This window comes from Lithobates pipiens, unplaced genomic scaffold, assembly GCF_037356315.1.
Source record: "Lithobates pipiens isolate NorthernLeopardFrog02 unplaced genomic scaffold, aLitPip1_a1.2 Scaffold_37, whole genome shotgun sequence".
In the NCBI taxonomy this organism is placed as follows: Eukaryota; Metazoa; Chordata; class Amphibia; order Anura; family Ranidae; genus Lithobates; species Lithobates pipiens.
The window spans coordinates 21155219-21174279 of NW_027507825.1; the positions used below are offsets into that span (position 1 = coordinate 21155219).

A 19061-nucleotide genomic window follows, 5' to 3' on the forward strand; every position below is an offset into this window, starting at 1 on the left:
CCACCGGTCAGTCCCCTTTTTTCGCCAATTATGGCTTTCATTTAACCTTTTTGCCTGATTTTCTTCCAGAAACCTCAGTTCCAGCGGTCCAGAAGACAGTGGATTTCCTCAGCCACAATAACCGGGTGTTGCAGGAAGCAGTGGCCAAGGCCCAGGCAGACAGTAAGAGAGCCTTTGACCGGAGAAGAAGAGGGGAACTGATCCTACAACCTGGCGACCAGGTATGGCTTTCTACCAATAACATTAAAATGGCTTGTCCCTCCAAGAAACTTGCACCTAAATTTATGGGACCATTTCCGGTTAAGAGGAAAATTAATGAAGTTTCCTACGAGCTAACCCTGCCTGAGTCGCTTAGGATTCATCCTGTGTTCCATGTGTCACTGCTGAGACCTGCCACCCCTGATCCCTTTCCTGATAGAGGAACTAGACCTCCAGAACCCATCTTAGTGGATGGAAATGAGGAGTACGAGGTGGAGGCCATCCTCGATTGCAGAAAAAGACAGGGACGCATCCAATTTCTGATCAAATGGAAGGGATTTGGGCCAGAGAACAATTCCTGGGAACCGAACAGCAATATCCATGCCAGGCGGTTAATTCACGCATACTTGTCTGCCCATCCAGAAAAGAGGAACCTGTTGGGCATCCGGAGGCTGCCCCTTGGGAGGGGGCAATGTCAGGAACTTACCAGCAACAGACAGGTACAGCTGCGTGCACACAGGCGTCGGCGTGTGTCTTCTGCGCGTTCGCGTACGCGTTCGCGTACGCGTTCGTTTACGCGTTAGTGTGCACGTTCGCGAGTGGCGATTCGTACGCGCGCTCGTTCACGTGGTCGTGCGTGGCGTGCGTGCGCTCCTTCCCGCCACTGAGCGTTTAAAGGACCCTCAAGTGCGCCTGTGCGGCGCTGTTTCGTCTCAGCTTCCGTGTGTCTGAATATCTGATCCTGAACCCGGTTACCTTTGAATACCTGATCCTGAACCTGATTACCTGCTACCGTTATCGACCCGGCTTGCTTGACTTCTCTGCCTTCTCCAATCCCGACCCGGCCTGCCTGACCTCGAAACCTCTTCTGCTTGTGATTCCGTTGCCGACCTCTGCCTGCTTACCGACACCTCTTCTGCCTTACGTTACCACCAGTCTGCTTACCTTCTGACCCGGACCGTCTGACTCTTCTCCAGCCTGCTGCCAGTTCCAATCTTCGGCTTCTGAAGCTACTGCCTGCTTCCAGCAAACCGCAGTCCACTCAGCCTTCAGAGGGATCTCCGCTCTTCTACCAGCTCCAGCGGCCCTATCCAGCAGGCCCTCCTACCCACTGTGCTCTCGAGACCGCTGTTCCCATTCCAGCGGCTCCTGAACCAGCGCTGTAAGAGAGGTCTCCTCCTACAAGTCGGGCTCCACATCTGGACCTTAACAGGGGCTCACACCCTGTCTGCTCTTCTCCCCCGGCAACCCATGGGGTTACCCGCGGGGGCCCCCAAACAGGTCCTACCAACCCCCCAACAACTGCGCAGTTTCCCCACTGTCCCAAAAGTGCCAGGCGAAAATGCCCGACGCCCCGCGGACAACCGCTGCATCCGTACGTGCCCGCAGCATAGCACCCCCATTTCCCCACTTCCAGCAACTGACAAAGAGCATCAATAAACTCGACGTGAGACAATGTACCATCTTACCTAGCTGACAGGTAGGGCCCCACAGCCGCTGCTCCTGCCACTCCAATGATGCGAGATCCCAAGGCTGCTCCTCTTCCTCCAAACTGGACCGTTCCTCCCCCGACCTCACCTCATGAGCTGGGCCCATAGGTGGAAGCAGCCTCCCAGGTGCAGCATGCCTGGGGGCCGTAGATTCCCAGCTGCACAGTGGGCCTCTCCCTTTCGGTGGATCCGTCCACCGCAGCACAAGCCCCACGCTTGCCTATCTCCAGGTGGGCCGCCCCGCCGTCCTCCTCCATTCTGCGCTTCCCACAGGCCCCGTGGAGCCGCAGAGTAACCCAGCACCTCCCCTGCTGGCTCTCCCCCCTGGCTGGCACTGTTGAAGGGGGGGGAACGCAATCTCCACCGGCCTACGCACGCTGCCAGGGAACGGGCGCCATTACGGCCCACAGCCCCACCCCCCTCGCTCCCCCAGTGACAAGGATTTTTTTCTGTACCTCATAGGGGCTAAACCCCCGTGTGCTCCTCGCCAGTGGGGTCGACGGACCGCTAAAGAGGGGGGGGGGGCACCGAAGTAGCGCTGCTCGCCGCTGGGGGAGAGGAGCAGGGGCGAGAAATGCCTTGTGTACCGGGCCTCCGAGCGCAGAAACGACCCTCCCTCCGTGGCGCTGCCCCCTCCGCACGATCCCCATACCGCACCGCCACTTGGACGCCACTCTATCCCCCCGCTTGCTGCTGCAGCCCGCCACCGCGCCGTGATAAAAGCGACCTCCGTAAAGCTCTGACAGAGGAGCAGCACGTGTAAAACGGCCTCCTTCTGTCTCTCTCACTGACTGTTCCCGGAAGTCCCCGCCTCCCCTTTAAATAAACTCTCCTCCCCCTCAGATTCCTTTATTTCTTAAATCCTCCCCCTTAAGACCTCTCACACTTTTTAACCCTTTGTTGTCTCCCTATTCCACATAGTCATGCCCGGCCCTGCACTATTTTGTTTCTCTTTTTGTTTGTTCCGGGCCTCACTGTCCCGCAGCAGGCCCCCTTCCTGCACAGTTACCAACATTTTCAAATAATTTTCAGGGACACCTTTTTTTCTCTTTGTGCTCAGCAAGTCATTGTAGACAGAGAATTACTTTAATTTGGGGGGGGGGGGGGCATACATTTGCAATGGGCATGGTTTTACACAGGCATTTTTTTAATCTAGTGTCACACTCCAATTAAACAAATATAAGAGAGTTGTAGTTATGGGGCTAAAGAAATACAAAAGTATGCAGTGCAGTGTAGTAAGAAACGGCAGCGAAGAGCTATGAATGATATGGTATGTAGTAGCAGGTCAGTGAGCAGTATATAGCGGCAGGGCAGTCAGTGAGCAGTATATAGTGACAGGGTAGTCAGTGAGCAGTATATAGCGGCAGGGCAGTCAGTGAGCAGTATATAGCGGCAGGGCAGTCAGTGAGCTGTATATAGCGTCAGGGCAGTCAGTGAGCAGTATATAGCGGCAGGGCAGTCAGTGAGCAGTATATAGCGACAGGGCAGTCAGTGAGCAGTATATAGCGACAGGGCAGTCAGTGAGCTGTATATAGTGGCAGGGCAGTCAGTGAGCAGTATATAGCGGTAGGGCAGTCAGTGAGCAGTATATAGCGACAGGGCAGTCAGTGAGCAGTATATAGCGGCAGGGCAGTCAGTGAGCAGTATATAGCGGCAGGGCAGTCAGTGAGCTGTATATAGCGTCAGGGCAGTCAGTGAGCAGTATATAGCGGCAGGGCAGTCAGTGAGCAGTATATAGCGACAGGGCAGTCAGTGAGCAGTATATAGCGACAGGGCAGTCAGTGAGCTGTATATAGTGGCAGGGCAGTCAGTGAGCAGTATATAGCGGTAGGGCAGTCAGTGAGCAGTATATAGCGACAGGGCAGTCAGTGAGCAGTATATAGCGACAGGGCAGTCAGTGAGCAGTATATAGCGGTAGGGCAGTCAGTGAGCAGTATATAGCGGCAGGGCAGTCAGTGAGCAGTATATAGCAACAGGGCAGTCAGTGAGCAGTATATAGCGACAGGGCAGTCAGTGAGCAGTATATAGCGACAGGGTAGTCAGTGAGCAGTATATAGCGACAGGGCAGTCAGTGAGCAGTATATAGCGGCAGGGCAGTCAGTAAACAGTATATAGCGACAGGGCAGTCAGTGAGCAGTATATAGCGGCAGGGCAGTCAGTGAGCAGTATATAGTGACAGGGTAGTCAGTGAGCAGTATATAGCGACAGGGCAGTCAGTGAGCAGTATATAGCGGTAGGGCAGTCAGTGAGCAGTATATAGCGGCAGGGCAGTCAGTGAGCAGTATATAGTGACAGGGCAGTCAGTGAGCAGTATATAGCGGCAGGGCAGTCAGTGAGCAGTATATAGTGACAGGGCAGTCCAGTGTGCCCCAACAGCTAGGAACCTACCAATCTCAGGGCGCATGAACAGCTGTGAATCTATTAGTCCCAGTGTGCCTCAACAGGTGGAAAAATACCAGTACCAGTGTTACCCCGACAGGTGGGAAACTGTTAGTACCAGTGTCCCTGAAGACAGTGATCTATCATTTCCAATGTGTTGTTGGCTAAGGAACTAGTAGCCCCAGCTTAAGACTTTCTATCAGGTCATGCTGGGTTCTCTTTTGGCCCATGCTGGCCTGTGCCCCCACCCCCCCTCACCCTAATGAGGGAGGCATGTCCTGGGCAGTCCACTAGGGTGAACTGTAGATGGCCTTATGCGGTGTCTCAGGTGTTCGGGGTTGGGCATGGTGAAGGAGGAGAAGTCCAGGTCCAGGATGATGTCCCTATCCCAGCTCTGGTGGTTCTTGTTGAAGGCGGTGGTAGAGGAGGTGGTGCTCAGTGCCTTGGCCAGCAAATGTCAATGTGGCCCAGCACCTGGACATTGAGGTTCAGATTCTCCCCCTCTGCAGAAACCATGTGCAGCATCAATGCGTTCCAGCATGATAACCAGGAGAATAATTTCCCACAATCCGTTCAACACAGGCTCCGCCTTGGGGATGTTCTCCGTAGGAGTGATTGAGTCCCCGAGCGCACCTGATCAGCCTCTGGGGTAGGAGCCGAGGTAGGGTGTGGGATCTATGTCATTTGCGCAGTGCCCCAGTGTGAAACGACACACTTTTTGTTATCTGCGGGCGCCTGCGATAGTGTCGCTGTCCCCATAATTGCAAACTACAGTGGTGTGAAAAAGTGTTTGCCCCCTTCCTCATTTCCTGTTCCTTTGCATGTTTGTCACACTTAAATGTTTCGGAACATCAAACCAATTTAAACAATAGTCAAGGACAACACAAGTAAACACAAAATGCAATTTGTAAATGAAGGTGTTTATTATTAAAGGTGAAAAAAAATCCAAACCATCATGGCCCTATGTGAAAAAGTGATTGCCCCCCTTGTTAAAACATACTATAACTGTGGTTGTCCACACCTGAGTTCAATTTCTCTAGCCACACCCAGGCCTGATTATTGCCACACCTGTTCACAATCAAGGCATCACTTAAATAGGAGCTGCTTGACACAGTAAGGTCCACCAGAAGATCCTTAAAAGCTACACATCATGCCGAGACCCAAAGAAATTCAGGAACAATTGAGAAAGAAAGTAATTGAGATCTATCAGTCTGGAAAGGGTTATAAAGCCATTTCCAAAGCTTTGGGAATCCAGCGAACCACAGTGAGAGCCATTATCCACATATGGCGAAGACATGGAACAGTGGTGAACCTTCCCAGGAGTGGCCGGCCGCCCAAAATTACCCCAAGAGCGCAGCGACGACTCATCCAAGAGGTCACAAAAGACCCCACAACAACGTCCAAGGAACTGCAGGCCTCACTTGCCTCAGTTAAGGTCAGCGTTCATGCCTCCACCATCAGGAAAAGACTGGGCAAAAATGGCCTGCATGGCAGAGTTCCAAGGAGAAAACCACTGCTGAGCAAAAAGAACATCAAAGCTCGTCTCAATTTCTCCACAACACATCTTGATGATCCCCAAGACTTTTGGGACAACATTCTGTGGACCGATGAGACAAAAGTGGAACTCTTTGGAATGTGTGTGTCCAAGTATATCTGGCGTAGAAGGAACACTGCATTTCATAAAAAGAACATTATACCAACAGTAAAATATGGTGGTGGTAGTGTGATGGTCTGGGGCTGTTTTGCTGCTTCAGGACCTGGAAGACTTGCCATGATAAAAGGAACTATGAATTCTGCTGTCTACCAAGAGATCCTGAAGGAGAATGTCCGACCATCTGTTCGTGTACTCAAGCTGAAACGAACTTGGGTTCTGCAGCAGGACAATGATCCTAAACACACCAGCAAGTCCACCACCGAATGGCTGAAGAAAAACAAAATGAAGACTTTGGAGTGGCCTAGCCAAATTCCTGACCTGAATCCTATTGAGATGTTGTGGTATGACCTTAAAAAGGCTGTTCATGCTCGAAAACCCTCTAATGTAACTGAATTAGGACAATTCTGCAAAGATGAGTGGGCCAAAATTCCTCCAGGACGCTGTAAAAGCCTCATTGCACGTTATCGCAAAAGCTTGGTTGCAGTTGTTGCTGCTAAGGGTGGCCCAACCAGTTATTAGGTTTAGGGGGCAATCACTTTTTCACACAGGGCCATGATGGTTTGGATTTTTTTTCACCTTTAATAATAAACACCTTCATTTACAAATTGCATTTTGTGTTTACTTGTGTTGTCCTTGACTATTATTTCAATTGGTTTGCTGTTCCGAAACACTTAAGTGTGACAAACATGCAAAGGAACAGGAAATGAGGAAGGGGGCAAACACTTTTTCACACCACTGTATATTCCTACCGTCTTGAGGACCCCTCAGAGTGGCGGAAACACCAGGGCCCGGTTTCAAGTGTGACCTCCGCCACCCTGGTAGTTCCGCCACTGTGCCCAAGCCTTATAAAGTAAACAAAAAAATTCCTTTCCCTTCCCTGAGACAAATCCTCTTTCATTTGTTTCTCACACACCCCCCCTCCAAGACACTGCAGCTCACACTGGGAGGATTTGAGGAACAGAGGCAACCAATCCAGAAAACAGTGGGCAGGACTAGGTGTGGTCAGGTGCTAAATAAAAAACGACAGGCCTGTTAATCAGCAGGAACAGTGCGGATAGTCACGTCCCCACCCCCACAACATTTTCCATCCCACTGTATTACAAGTTGATACACTCTATATAAAAAGCACAACTGAATGCAGCATCATTGCCAGGTCATCACAGGAAGCTACATTAGGGGGACTTCACAGGAGGTTATTGTTGGACTTTTCCGGGGCTCCAGAGCTTAATAAATGAGCAGAAGCTGATAAATTCCATCATCCAATAATGTGGAAGCCAAGATGCTGTTTTTCTTTTGTTTTCTTTGCACGCGATTGGGTATTCTTTGCAAAATGACACCTTACCACATTTACTAAGCTCTGGAGCAACTGCAAAGTGCACAGTCTATTTGCCTTTAGTAAATCAACACCATACACACCCATAAATGCTGTGAGGATTTGCAGAAAAAGTTGATCTACACCATCTCTGGTGATAACTAGGCTACAGCCATCTTTTAAGTGTAGCGCTAACATCTCTGCCTACTGATCCTATGTTAATGTTGTTATAATGTAAGTCTATGGACAATTCTATAGCTTAGTATTTGGCATCATCTAGCGGCCAAATACAGATAGTGGACTCAAATTACTTTTCTTTTTAGAGTATTGAACTAAATACAGGAAGTGACTATTTAATTTGATATTTGACCTACCTCCCAGAATGCCAGGTGACCTACCCATGGACACCCTCTCTTGCACTGCACGCTGGGTAGGACATAAAAGGACCCCGAGCGGCCATCTTAGGTCTCTTCTGGACACATGGCCTGCCTGTGAAGACCTGTGAGGAGGGCTCCAGAAGGAGCGGCCTACAGCCATTGCGAAGCGCAACTCAGACTGTGTGAGCGATCCGACAGCGTGAGAGGCATAGTGACCGGATTGGGAAAAATCCAGAGGCACTCGTCTGAGCATCGGAAGACCCGGTTCACCCAGCGGAAAGGAGCAGTGTGATGGAGTCACCAGACCAGAGCTGCTATACAGAGCTTCAGATCCAGTTGGTGAGTGGGTTGCGGCCCACAGTTTCATTACGCATTTGCATCTAGTCATACTCATATACAGTGTTTGCTGGGACCTGTAGTCCTACAGAAGAAGTTCACAGAAACTGATATTAGGCAGGCATAAGGCCTAATGCCGCGTACACACGACAGGACTTAAGTCCGACAGACTTTCGACGGAGTTCTGATGGAGTTCTGACAGAGTTCTGACGGACTTTCCGGACGAACGGACTTGGCCACACACAATCACACCAAAGTCCAATGGATCCGAACGTGATGACGTATGACTGGACTAGAATAAGGAAGTTCATAGCCAGTAGCCAATAGCTGCCCTAGCGTCGGTTTTAGTCCATCAGACTAGCACACACACGAGCGGATTTCTGGGTCCGGCAGAGTTCTGGCGGAAAAATTTGAAGCATGTTCCATTTCTAAAGTCTGTCAGACTTTTGCGAATCAAAAGTCCGTTGCAGCCCACACATGATCGAATAGTCTGCCGGAATCATTCCGTCAGACTTTTGATGTTGAAAAGTCCGGTCGTGTGTACGGGGCATTATTCTTCTTGCATCTTAAGCATTGTACTATACTTACGGAAACACTTTCTGGAACATTTACAGAAGCAGTATTAGGATCATCTTTAAGTCAATTATAATCTTTTACCCTTTTGGATTACAATTTATAAGAAACCATCATAGCTAGCAGAAGACAAGAAGGTTAAAGACTGTGTACTTTTAATGAGATCTCACAACTAGCTATAAAAGTAGGGGGAGCTCAATTGTAGTTACACTGTGTATAATTGTTGTTAAAATTCATTGTCCTGTCATTCTATGTTAACATGACAGTACAATCATTGTAACCACCTGTTTATTAGAAATTACAGTAAAATATACTTTTGGTTAACCACTACAATACCGGGCACTTTCACCCCCTTCCTTCCCAGCCCAATTTTCAGCTTTCATCGCTTTTGCAATTTCAATGACAATTGCGCGGTCATGCTACACTGTACCCAAATGAAATTTTTATCATTTTGTTCGCACAAATAGAGCTTTATTTTGGTGGTATTTATTCACGACTCCGTTTTTTATTTTTTGCGATATAAGCGCAAAAAAAGCAGAAATTTGGAAAAAAAACAATATTTAATTTTTCTATTTTAAAAGAAATCCAATAAAATCAAATTTTGTCATAAATTTAAGCCAAAATGTATCCTGCTACATGTTTTTGGTAAAAAAAAATTCCGTTAAGTGTATAATAATTGGTTTGTGTGATCACGGACATATGTATGCAAATGATCATGTACAGATGTGTGCAGGTGATCACGTACAGATGTGTGCAGATAATCATTGGGACATGTGATTTTATTTGGGGACATGTGTTTTTTTTATTTGGGGACATGTCTTTTTATTATTTGGGGATATGTGGGGTGACGTGTATTTTGGGGACATGTGTGGTGACATGTGTATTTTGGGGACATGTGTGGTGACATGTGTGGTGACGTGTATTTTGGGAACATGTGTGGTGACATGTGTATTTTGGGGACATGTGTGGTGACATGTGTGGTGACGTGTATTTTGGGGACATGTGTGGTGACGTGTATTTTGGGGACATGTGTGGTGACGTGTATTTTGGGGACATGTGTGGTGACATGTGTATTTTGGGGACATGTGTGTGTACACTGTAGGTTTACACTAGACTAGTGATCAGTGAGTAAAAAGCTGTAAAAACAGCTCATACTCACTGATCACCAGCCGGCTGCAGCGATCTGCTCTCCTCTCCTCAGCGACGACTTCCGTGTGAGGAGAGGAGGAGCCGATTGCCTAGCAATCGGCTGTTTGTTTACATCACATGATGGCTGTGATTGGACACGGCCGTCATGTGATCAGGAGGGCCAATCACAGAGCCCTCCTGCCGATCCGAGATGCACCGTGTCCGGGTGACACGAGCGCATCGGGAACGCGCCGCTGCGCGGTCACGCGCGCGATCCCCCTCCTTCTGATGGACGTTCCTGAACGTCCCGTCAGAAGGAGGCGGCTCCCACATATATGTGCATTGGCCGTGTGGGAAGTAGTTAAGTACCCCTTTGTGTGGAGTATTGTTCTTTCTCCCAGCAGGTGTAGCCAGTGGATCCTGAGGGGATAATACAGGTATATTATATCGTATTGTGTATTATATTGCACCACAGCTGTGTCAAGGGGACTGAGTCAAGTCAGTGGGGGGTTTATTAACAGAGTGCAGGCCCGAATCAATTCAGCAGCTCCTTCGGGGGGGGGGTTAGTGCTACATAAGGACAAACGGATATCTGCGTGGATGTTGAACAGCAGACGAGGAAAATTTGAACATATGTGGACCACATTGGCAGATCTTTTCTGCTTTTAATGAGAGTTCCTGTTGTCCCCTGAACAGTGTGGGTGGTAAGCACCCATCCAGCCTGCCAGTGTCTTTAAAGGAAATTCTAAGGGAATTACATTTAGTTTGTTAAAGTCCTGTATATTATAAAGACCACCATTTAAGGTTTTATTTAATTTTTTTTAATTAAAATGTTTGTTTTCACCTGATTTTCATAACTGTTGCATCTCAGTGGTGCTGAACTCCTGCTGTCTCTTTGCAGGAACTTCCTGTCTACATGCATTCTAGCCATAATTGCAAAGCATTTGTCAGGGTGGTGTTCCTGATGGTGACAAGAGTGGACCATGCATGCAGAATGCAGTCTGTATCCCATGTTACAGGGTAACAATGCAGGAGCACAGCTGGGAAACAATAACTCCGTATAACAGGAAGGACCTTTATACCAGGGTTACCAGGCATTATTTTAAAGGATAAGTTCACTTTAAATAAAAATATGCACATTTTTTTGTAGGTAAAAAAAAAAAATGCATTTACTGTACTATTGCACCCTCAATCAGCAGATCGCAGGTGTCATGCAGGACTCCTACAGACTGCCAATGTAAGCTGTCTGGCCGAACACCGTAAGCCCTTGTACACACGGTCGGACATTCCGACGCAAAATGTCCGATCGGACCGTGTTGTCGAATAATGCGACCGTGTGTGGGCTCCATCGGACTATTTCCATCAGAATATCCGAGCGACAAAGTTTTAGACAACATGATCCGATCGGACTTTGTCCGATCGTTTGTAGAGAATTCCGATCGGACAAAGTGCCTCGCATGCTCAGATCAAATTCCTAGACCAAAGCTATTGGCTACTAGCCTGAAAGTAGACCCGTTGTAACGAAATAACGTCATCACATTCCGAACGATCGGATTTTCCGACAACTTTGTCCGACCGTGTGTATGCAACACCAGTTTCGGACAAAATCCGACAGATTTTGTTGTCGGAATGTCCGACCGTGTGTACAAGGGCTAAGGCATACCTCCCAACTTTTTTAGACCTATCAGCAAAAGTTTGCAGGAATAGGACACACCCCTTGCCACGCCCCCTCAAAGGAGAATTTAAAAAAAAAACAAGATTGGCTAAACCCACAAGTGCTTTTTTTACCACTAATATTCCTTTATATTCGTTCATGGAATCTACAAATGCAGCAATTTAGAAATCAGATGAAAGGTTTAGCGCTGGAAAACACTTTTTGATAGATAAAAAGTGCATTTTATATACATCTATAGAGATCAGACCAAAATGAGGGACAAATGAGGAGGAATGAGGGACAGAGGGACATTGCTCCAAATCAGGGACAGCCCCTCGAAATCAGGGACAGTTGGGAGCTATGTCATAAGAGCAGGCAGTTTCACACTGACAGGAAGACCACAGCACTTAAAGAGGAAGTAAACCCTGATGGGTTTACTTCCTCTTTCATTCCCTGCAAAGGCAAAGCATAATGGACTACTATGCATCGCATCGCATCGCATAGTAGTCCATTATGTGTCACTTACCTGACACAGGAGCCAGTGAAGTCACCGCTGTCCCCTGTAGTTCGGCGCATCCATCTTCTCGGTGCGTCTCGCTGCTCCGCCGCTGTCATTCGGCATGCGCACGGGAGCCAACACGCACGGCAGCTCCGTCATTGAAAATGCCGCACTCAGTGCGCCTGCGCGCCGCTGTCTATGGCACATGCGCCGTAGACAGCGGTGCCCGTCTTCGGGCACATATCTCCTAAAACGTATAGGTTTAGGAGATATTTCTTGAACCTACAGGTAAGCCTTAATCTAGGCTTACCTGTAGGTCAAAGTGTGTTGTAAGGGTTTACAACCACTTTAACAGCTGCAAAAGCTGTCGGTATTGATCTACATTAACATGTTACATAGAGATGCACTGAAATTTTAGCGGTCGAAAAACATATTGGCAGAAAAATTGTGTTAATGGCAGTTTTCTGATAAGAGAAGAAGGTGCTGGTAATGGCATTGAAAACGCACTGGATTTTACCGCAATTTTACCACGATTTTGCTTATGGTTTGTCTTTTATAGGTCATGTGACTCAAAACTGCATCAAAAACTTAACACGGGTGCGTTATTGATGCGTTCTTGCTGCGTTTTCAATGCATTTAAATCGGGAGGTGCCGTTTTTTTTTTCAACTGACCAAAAATGCAACAAGCGGGATTTTTAACACCACAATGGATGTGCAACAGGCCGGTGTGAAGACCTAAATAGAATTTAAAGGGTGGTATATTTCTTACACTTTTCTTGTGCTAAAGGTGCTGATTATGGCTGACAAATTCATATTCATTTAAATTCATGATACTAATGAAAAAGTTGAATATGATACAAAATATACATACACACACACACACACACACACACACACACACACACACACACACACACACACACACACACACACACACACACACACACACACACACACACACACATATATATATATATATATTTTTATATATATATATATATATACATACATACATACATACATACACACACACACAGACATTATATATATATATATATATATATATATTTATATTTATAGATATATAAAAATATATACATTTTTTTTAAAAACTGTCATTTTCAGTTTTCGGCGGCCAAGTGCATCCTGCATTTTCAGTATTGGCACCAAAATTTCCATTCGGTGCACCTCTAATGTTACACCCTAAATAAGGGTGTAACATGTTAGGAAAGGTGAACTTATCCTTTAAAGCTGAACTCTGAGCACAAAGAAAACGTTTTCCTATGCAGTGTGGCTGTTCCCGCACTGCAAGGATCAACTGCTCATTTTTGTCTAGGCAATCGAGGACTCACCAGCACAAGACCGTTCCCTGTGCCTCCCCCCCCCCATCTTGTGTGGTGGACTGTTCCTGACATCATCACATCCAGAGCTGGTCTATGGGCATGATGATGTCAGGAACAGTCTACTACTGGATGGTGGGGGAGCTTCTCCAATAGAGCAGAGGATCAGGTAAAGCTTTCGCCATCCTCTAGACAAAAATTAGCAGTTGACCTATGCAGCCCCACTACATGGCAAATCTTATTTTTATTTATTTTTTTTGCTTTAATGTTTGGCTTTAATAAATGTTTAAAAGTTAAAAATATTGAAAAACATTTTTGAAATGACATGAGAATATAAAGCGCATATAAGATATTTTTGAATGGGTATGTAAACGCTTTAGGATCTGTCTTTTATTGTTGCTAGTTGAGCCTTTTGTATATGGAGAAAGGGACAGCCCAGCCTGCACATTGATTTACTAAAGGCAAATGGACTGTGCACTTTGCCTTCTGCAAATGCAGTTGCTCCAGACCTTAGTAAATGAGCAGAAGCTTTGCTGATTTACATCATCCAATCATTTGCAAGCAAAAATGCTGTTTTCCTTTTAAACATTTTATTGAAGATAATACAGTACATATTATTATTACATAAAAATATAAAAAAAAAAATATATGATATATAATATGAATAGAGAAACTTCTCAAATAAACATATAAGAGTAAAAATAATAAATTCATGTCTTAAAAGATAAGGTATACGAGTGTAAACTTTTCTGCACTTTTCAAATTATAATTATTATTGTTAGTACAATACTTGGTGAGGTTAAGATTAAACTAGAAGAATAATAGTACAATATTTATAAAGATCGATTAAACAAAGTATTGTCTATTTATGACAGATCATCTATCTAGGGACCGTCAGGAAAGGAGTCCATCCAAACGGGGGCCAGGTTCCAGCTATTGGCCTGGTTTGTCCCATATGGATGGACAATGATCCCGGCCATCCCAAGTATGTCTTATGTAACTTTACCTATAGTAATAAATATAAATCTATAATCTACTTTATGGTTGAATAATATAAAGAGGGAGTCCACCCGGAAAAAAAAAATGATTAAAAGCCAGCAGCTACAAATACTGCAGCTGCTGACTTTTAATAAATGGACACTTACCTGTCCCAGGATCCAGTGATGTCGGCAGCCAAGGCCGATCGATCGCTCGGCTCTCGGCTGCCGCCATTCTCGGTGAGGGAATCAGGAAGTGAGTCGTTACGGCTTCCCTTCCCGGTTCCCTACTGTGCATGCGCGAGTCACGCAGCACACTAGGAGGGGTCCGCACTCTCTGGGACCCGTGTGTGTTCCAGCAGACAGTGCGCAGGGACAGGAAGAGGCATAGACTCCTGTGGGAGTCTATGCCCGGAAGTGGGTGCAAATACCTGTCTTAGACAGGTATCTGCACTCCCCTCCCCCCTGAAAGGTGCCAATTGTGACACCGGAGGGGGGGGGGCAGGGTTGGACTGGGACAAAAATTTAGCCCTGGACATCATCCAGACTGGCCCACTTTGATCAGTGTCCCCATCGGCACCCCCCCCCCGTAGATCTGCATGTCCCCATCGGCGCCCCCTTAGATCATGGTGTCCCCACTCTCCTCCCCCTCCCACGTGTACTCACAGTACTGAAGGCAGCTTCTCGTTCCTCTCTCCAGTCACTGTGATAAGTGATAAGGGGAGAGAAGAAGGAAAGTCTGACGGCTGTCTTTCTCCCCCCAGGAGGGAGTAGAAAGCTTAATCCTCTCTACAGCAAGGGTTGGTGACAGGAGTGAAATCCCGATCACTCACCGGAGTGATCGCTCCAGGACTGCACCTGACTGGCCCACCGAGCCATCGGCCCACCGGGAAACTCCCGGTAGTCACGATGGCCAGTACATGTCTGGGGGAGGGTTCCGTTGAGCGGAAGTTCCACTTTAGGGTGGAACTTCGCTATAAGATGGAATTAAAGAGTTTAATGTAAAGTCAGCGAGGGGGTGAGGGGAGAGGAGGGATCATCAGAAGAATCAAGGAATCAATGATGTTAGCACAAATGCTGTTTATGTCATCTTCCTTGCACGCAATTGGGTGCTTCACTTGCAAAGTGAAGCTTTATATCATTTACTAAGCTGTGGAGCAACTGCACTTGCAGAGGGCAACTGGGTCTATTTCCCTTTAGAAAATCAACCCCATCGAGTCACATCTGTACTGGTGGTACAGCTCACATATGCACAGACACAGCACGTCTGCAAAAGGTGCCTGTGGGTGCGATTTACATGCTGTTCAGCACCCGCAACAGTGTGAACCTAGGCTTATGAGCAGCTTTGATCATGCTTCTAAGCGACGATGGCAAACATTTGAACACTGTGCAAACAACTCATACAATAAACTTACAGCGAGCTTCTGAAGTTTCCTATGGTCGTGTCTCGGTTACCCAACAAGGTCCAGTGTTGATGTTCAGATCAAAAAAAAACAAAAAAACGATAAGATCAAAAATAAAAAAGCAAACCATCAAATAAGCCCGAATAATACCGACAGCACAAGAAAAAGCTGGATCTTTGCAGGAAGGGTGTTTGCCACCCCAGCTGGAGAATAAAATCAGTTTCCCAGCCTGCCGCCGAGCAACGCTTTAAACAGTTCAGACAAATATTTATCACGTGGGAATCTGCGCTTTCCCAACGTGAAATATGGCGACCTCCCTCTCGCTGTATGGGGCCTATAACGAGGATCTTTGTTAATATGAAATCTGTTTATACTCAGTGGTGACACTGATGGAGTATTTATTTGAATGTTGTTCTGTGCTACGCTGCACGTCTTTCCTGATCTATGTATCACCATGACATGTTGACTTGCCGGGACTTCGCCAGTCCTATTAATAATCCTTTGCGTGATTTCTTAAAGGAATGCTGTAATAACGATGTATACTGTGAAAGCTGCCGTTGCTTCCGAGTCTGAAAAAGCTAGTTCTCTGGCTGTCAGGGAAACACCATTTTCAGAAGGAGGGCAGCAATGGCAACCCAGATTTTTATCTCAGTACAGGTTGGACCAGGCCTATTTTTTTACACTTGGGGGGGGGTTATTTACTAAAAGAAAACCCACTTTGCGCTGCAAGTGCTCTTGAAAGTGCACTTGGAAGTAAAGTCACTGCAGATCCGAGTGGGACATGACAGGAAAATAAAAAAAAACAGCATTTTAGCTTGGATGATAAAATCAGCAGAGCTTCCACTCAGATCTACCCCATAGATTTAGAGTGACTGCACTTCTAAGTGCACTTTCAAGTGGATTTGCCTTTCATAAATAACCCCCTTGGTGTTTACAAGTTAAAATAGTTTTTTTTTGCTAGAAAATTACTTAGAACCCCCAAACACTATATATACATTTTTTCAGACACCCTAGTGCAGGGGTAGGGAACCTATGGCTCTCGAGCCAGATGTGGCTCTTTTGATGGCTGCATCTGGCTCTCACCTCTTAATCCGCAGATTGCACGGTGTGCCGATCCGTGGATTGAGCCCATAGGAAAGGCCGCAGCTTCGGCCTAGCTCCGGAACTGCGGCCATCTTGGTACACCCGACGGCGGGCTAGGTGAGAGGCTCGCAGACGTCATCATCACCCGCCTCAACTGCTCGTGGATCTGCCTGCCTGTGTAGTGGTAAGCAAGCAGACAATCGTAGGGGAGATGTGGATATTACAGTGGGGGAGATGACGTGGATATTACAGTTATAATTGAAATTAGTCAATTAATCGATTTAAAAAAAAATATATATATTAGTTTTAAACGTATTGTATTTGCATTTTAAAATATGTGGCGTTCATGGCTCTCTCAGCCAAAAAGGTTCCCTACCCCTGCCCTAGAGAATAAAATGGCAGTCATTGCAATACTTTATGTCACACCTTATTTGCGCAACGATCTTACAAACACAATTTTTGGGTAAAAAAATACACTTTTTTGGAATAAAAAACAAAAAAACAGTAAAGTTAGCCCAATTTTTTTTATATTGTGAATGATAATGTTACGCCAAGTATATTGATACCCAACATGTCATGCTTCAAAATTGTGCCCGCTCGTGGAATGGTGACAAAAGTGGTGTAAAGTTGCTATCGTGTGAGGAAATTTGAAAGACTGTATTCCGTAATGTTCATTTCCTAATCCTACGGGGAGAAATATTTCACTGTTGATGGTGTTATAAAAAGTTTTGATCGAAAACTGATGGTTGGAGGCCCCATTATTACCTGTTTGCTGTCCATTCCTTGAACTGATGCTGATAACGTTAGTTTCACAACAACAGATATAAAAACGTTGATCCCTACGGTGAACTCCAAGCCCCTGTACACACAGTCGGAGATTTCGACAACCAAATACGTCAGATTTTGTCCGTCGGATCTTGTCCGAAACTGTTGCATACACACGGTCAGACTAAGTTGTCAGAAAATCCGATCATTCAGAATGTGATGACGTAATTTCGTTACGACGGGACTACATTCAGGCTAGTAGCCAATAGCTTTGATGTAGGAATTTGATCTGAGCATGTGTGGCACTTGGTCCGATCAAAATTCTCTACACATGATCGGAGTATGTCCGATCGAACCAGTTGGTCGGGAAATATTTCCAACAAGTTGGAAAATTGGGTCCGACGGATATTCCGATGGAATCAGTCTGACACACAGTCGGATTATCCGACAACATGGTCCGATAGGACACATTCCGACGGATTCTCCGACCGTGTGTACAAGGGCCAAGAGAGAGAGGCCTCCATCCTGCCCGAACCCGAGTACTATTAGTAACAGTTATGGAGATACTAAAGTCGCCTGTCTTGTGGATTACAAATATGGGTTGTGTGATGTGAAGGACGCTATGCTGACAGCCACCGTGCACACCCATTCAAAGTATCGTTAACGGGGAATACCCCAGAAAGTTGTATTGCCAGAACTGTACTGGACTGGATGCTACTGGCAATTACAGGAAATGATTATCTGAGCCAAGCTGGCTAGAAATGAAGTTGTTTGGGGTGCTTCACCCTGAAGAACGATCTGTGGACTTCAGCAGATTGTTGGTTGCAAATGATGAAGGAAGTCTCTTTGTCTTTGGCTGTCATGTGGACAGACTGAAGATACTTTTGCAAAGGGGGCCTGTGTCCCGAAGAGTGGTCCCTTGCATGCTGGCTTGACTGCTTGTTGCTTGAGATGCAGTCATGTGCCTGGAGTTGCCTTTGGAAGAAGAAAAGGAACTGCTGGGAAATGTAGACCATTTGAAGTAAAGTTAATGGACGGTAACCTGTCATGGACACTGAGCATGTAGCTAGTTGGAATAGGCTGCGATAGAGAAATGATTGCTCATTTCTTCAAATAATGGACTCATGCACACATGCCAGGACAGTTACTGATTAAAGCATTACTGAAGTTTATAGTTCTATGCTGATTAGGAAAGGGGGTGGCATTCTCGATGAGAATGGGGCCTGCTTTCAAGATGTAAATAATACAAAACGAGTTAGCCCATAGGAATTTAAATGAGTTGTTCATAGAGGTCCAAACAAATAAGTATAATGAAATAATAAAGGTTTTATTTGAGTGTCAGGTACTCACTATGGACCGAAGTGCTGAGAACGGCTTCCCTTGCAACTGGGTGCACAGTACCCCTGAGGGTGGAACAGCGGGTACAGGGCACGAAGGGGTACGGGTTGCCAGCAGGTGACTGTTATGCAGGAAGTCTTCTGAAGGAAGAGATGCCCTTGCAGATGGACTTGGGATATACTTGAAGAGAACTCCCAGCAGGGGTTCTAACACCTGACTTATGTGAAGGTCTGGAAGAGGGCTTGTGCAGGATGGACCGGACCAGAAGGTAAGTAGCAAGCCAGTCTGTAAAACAGGTAAGAAAAGTGCAGAAACAGGCCGAGGGTCAAACACAAGTAATCAGTCCAGGAGCCAGCAAGGCTGAATGCAGAGGGTAATCCAGAGGCAGGCTGATGGTCAAACACAGGTATCAGTCCGGGAGCCAGCAAGGCTAAGTGCAGAAGACAGAGGATATTCCAGAGGCAGGCTGAGGGTCAAACACATGTATCAGTCCAGGAGCCAGCAAGGCTAAGAGCAGGAAGTCCATTAAACAAGCCAGGGGTCAGGTCAGGAGAG

The 19061-nt window shown here is 46.5% G+C and overlaps 1 long non-coding RNA gene across 1 annotated transcript in view; it reads right to left on the bottom strand.

The window, feature by feature from the left end:
• Positions 1 to 15551, bottom strand: part of LOC143956597 (uncharacterized) — a 69587-nt gene extending 54036 nt beyond the window's left edge. Inside the window, exon 1 of the long non-coding RNA XR_013269961.1 lies at positions 15333 to 15551. This is a non-coding gene — a long non-coding RNA (uncharacterized LOC143956597). The remainder of the gene's footprint in view (positions 1 to 15332) is intronic.
• Between the last annotated feature and the right edge of the window lie 3510 nt (positions 15552 to 19061).